The following is a 3,672-nucleotide window of genomic DNA, read 5'->3' on the forward strand; positions in this document are numbered from 1 at the left end:
CCTTTAAGTCTATGTTGATCCCATATGGTTGGAACATTCTTGCAAAACATTGTGACCCTGACTGGTCTCCCTATGATTTTACTTAGTGATAGTGACCTGATATTCCCATCATGTGGTGTGTCTTGTTATGTACTCTTAAGCGCCCCAGGGTTTCACTGACATGGTACCACATTGCATATAGGCTTGAGTCTTAGCATAACTGTCTCATGCACTTGCTAATTGTTTATTATGAAATTGATGTATTATTATGTCTTGACCGGAGTGTGTAATTCTTATGTATTGTGATTGATGATTGAAAGGTGTGATTGATGATTGAAAAGTGAATTTTGAATGATAAAGTGGTGGAATTACGTAAGTTATGTTTAAGTAAGTTTTATTTTGTTTATATGATATGTATATCTAGTTATCTTGTTTCTCTCCATTAGTTAAGAATGTGATAACTCACTCCCTGTGTGTTATTTATGTTTGGATCCTGTGATGATCTTGAACTTTGTGTTCAGAGGAGCAGATGACTAGGTGAATCGCTTTAAGGAACATTGTGCTGAAGGACGTCGAGACACAACGCTCTGATAGGATGTGACAATGAGGTATAGAGTTTTATATTAATTGTATGAAGTCTTAGACGACCTTGTTTGAGCCGATATGACTTTATTAATTATTTGGACAAGTTTGAATATGATGTAGAAGAAAATGAATGTGAGTCTTTTACCCCTTTGAAAGGCTTGTATTTAAAAATGTTTTAAAAATAATTTTAATTATTATTTGAATTTTAATTCCTTATTAGTATATATGTGAGGGGTAGAGAGTGTCACAATACTACCTCATGGACATCAATTATTTGTGGGTTGCCATGAATGGTAAAATAGGTAAAGCACTTAAGTAGTTTGAAGCAATGCAAACATGTGGCTTAAAACATGATGATGTTACCTTTATTGTTGTTTTCAGTGCTTGTGGTCATGCAGGATTGTTTGAAGAATCGCACAACTTATGATCATTCCATGAATCCATATCAATTATATATGGATTTGAGCCATATTTTTTAGTACTATGGATGTTTAATTGGCCTTCTTGGTCGAGTCAGACTGTTGGAAGAGGCAGAGTTGCTAAGTTACCAAATCAAAACAACAAAATAATAATTCCAATCTGTATAGCTTGGTGTGCCTGCAGAAATTATGGCAATATTGATATGGGAGAAAGACTCGCTAGAACTCTAACAAAAGTTAAGGGTCTATTTGGTTAAGCTTCTATAGAAGCACTTCTAAGAGGAAAAAAAATAAAATAAATTTTTTCATAAGTCAAAATGACTTATTCATTAACTAATATGTAGAAGCTCTCACATATAATTTCTCTAAAAAATGAGAGGGCGTCTACAACTTAGTTTATGGTTAGCCAAAAATGACTCATTTTAACTTATAGAAAAGTTCATTTCATATTTTTATCCTTATTTTTTTCTTCTAGAAGTGCTTCTAGAGAAGCTTATCCAAACGTACCCATGATAATGCTAATCCTATCAGACTCCTTGATAATACTGATCCACAGATAATGCTGATAGAAGAACTACAGAAGATAAAAAGTAGTGTTATGTGCTAAATTTGAAGATGAGAACCAGACATGGGCAGGAAAATTGGGTCATCCTGCAATGCAGCTTTCTCTTCAGGCCACAAGATTGCTGACACGGTCCTCAAACCATCACCTTGGCACTGGCCTTTTGGTTCATGTAACCAACTGAATGGAAGTGTAAATTGTCCCTAGGAAAGGAGTTCCAAATCCAAAGTCAACTTCAGTTACAAGAAACCTTTATTCTGAGGACACAATCCGGGCCTGTCCCTCTCGACCCAACTCTTCCTATCTAGCATGCATGGTTTAAAAAAAAGGTCTACAACTGTAACTTGGGACACAAAATCAAGAATTTTTTAACTGTCTGTGACCACATTTAGGATCACGTCGGCCGCATTTGTCTGCGATTTGTCCTAATATCAACAAATACAATGAAACCGCAATGCGATCACAACCGATATTTAAAACCTTAGCATCAAACCAGACTAATAGAAATCAATCCAATCAATATAACTCCAAGAAATTAACCTCATTATTGACCTTAAATTGCCTTGGGCACTGTGTTTGCAATGTCTGAAAAATAGAGGCTTTCTTCAATTTTTGAATGCTTTTCTCATTAAAAGCCAATGACAGGACATTACCAATGTAATTTGACATCCAATTCTTACCTTCTGCCTTCCACCAAGGAATGTATCTTGTGTTGAAATTAATTAGCTGGCAGTTATGTATTTGTTTTATTTGATTAGTTTTAGATATTAACTGAGTTTACCAAGTCTTTAGGAGGTTGTTGCAGCACTCTGCACGTTGCACTTATTTTCCCTACTTTGTAGCTTTGCAGTTTCTTTGCAGTTTTGATGTATCTTGCCTATTTATTGGCTGATTGATTATTGAATAAAATGAATTAATTTTCTCCTCGTCTTATAGTAACAGTGGTATCAAGAGCCTGGTTCATTTCCCATGGCCACTGAGTCTAGTTTTGTGCAAGCAGCCATCCCACGCTTTGATGGTCACTATGACCATTGGAGTATGCTCATGGAAAATTTCTTACGATCAAAAGAATATTGGTCAGTTATTGAATCAGGGATTCAAGAATCACCAGTAGGTGCAGTCTTGACTGATGCCCAGAAAACAGAGTTTGAAGCTCGAAAGCTGAAGGACCTAAAAGCAAAAAATTACCTCTTTCAGGCAATTGATCGTGCAATCTTGGAAACTATTCTGTGCAAAGAAACTTCCAAGGATATTTGGGAATCCATGAAGAGAAAATATGAAGGCTCTGTCAGAGTGAAGCGTGCACAGCTTCAAGCCTTGAGGAGAGATTTTGAGACACTGGCTATGAAGGATGGAGAATCTGTGACCAACTATTTTGCAAGAACAATGGAGATTAGTAACAAGATGCGGTTCCATGGCGAAAAGATGACAGATGTCATTATTGTTGAAAAGATTTTGTGCTCCCTAACAACAAATTTCAATTATGTTGTTTGCTCAATTGAAGAATCAAAAGACATAGATGTGCTGTCTATTGATTAATTGCAAAGCTCCTTGTTGGTTCATGAGCAGAAAATGCACAGAAGTTGTACCACAGAGGAGCGAGCACTGAAGGCCTCTACCGCTACCAATACTCATTCCTCCGATTTCAGAGGAAGGGGAAGGGGGAGAGGTAGAGGTAGGGGTAGAGGAAAAGGAGTATGTGGAAACAGAGAAGATAACAAGAATCCCAGAGCTAATACTACAAGCAAAGGCAGAGGACAATACTTTAACAGATCCAAGCTAGAGTGCTTTGATGTCACAAATTTGGCCACTATGCTTCTGAATGCTATTCTAGGCTGCCTAATGATAGAGAAAGGGGGGAGAGTTCAAATTTTACTGAAAATAAGGAAGCTAAAAATAAGGAAGTTGAAACTCTACTGATGGCTATTCAAGAAAGAGGAAAAACTGAGTCAAATATATGGTATGTGGATACGGGTTGCAGTAACCACATGAGTGGATGTAAGTCTTCTTTTTCTTATTTAAATGAAGATTTTCATTCTACTGTGAGTTTTGGTGATTGTTCTTCTATAAAAGTAACGGGAAAAGGTGATGTCAAGATAAAAACCAAGAATGGCTTTGTGGAAACAA

General features: G+C 36.5%; 1 pseudogene; it reads right to left on the minus strand.

The window, feature by feature from the left end:
- Window positions 1-1,474: 1,474 nt before the first annotated feature.
- On the minus strand, window positions 1,475-2,509 carry LOC114416247 (annotated as a pseudogene).
- Between the last annotated feature and the right edge of the window lie 1,163 nt (window positions 2,510-3,672).

This window comes from Glycine soja, chromosome 6, assembly GCF_004193775.1.
Source record: "Glycine soja cultivar W05 chromosome 6, ASM419377v2, whole genome shotgun sequence".
Lineage (NCBI taxonomy): Eukaryota > Viridiplantae > Streptophyta > Magnoliopsida > Fabales > Fabaceae > Glycine > Glycine soja.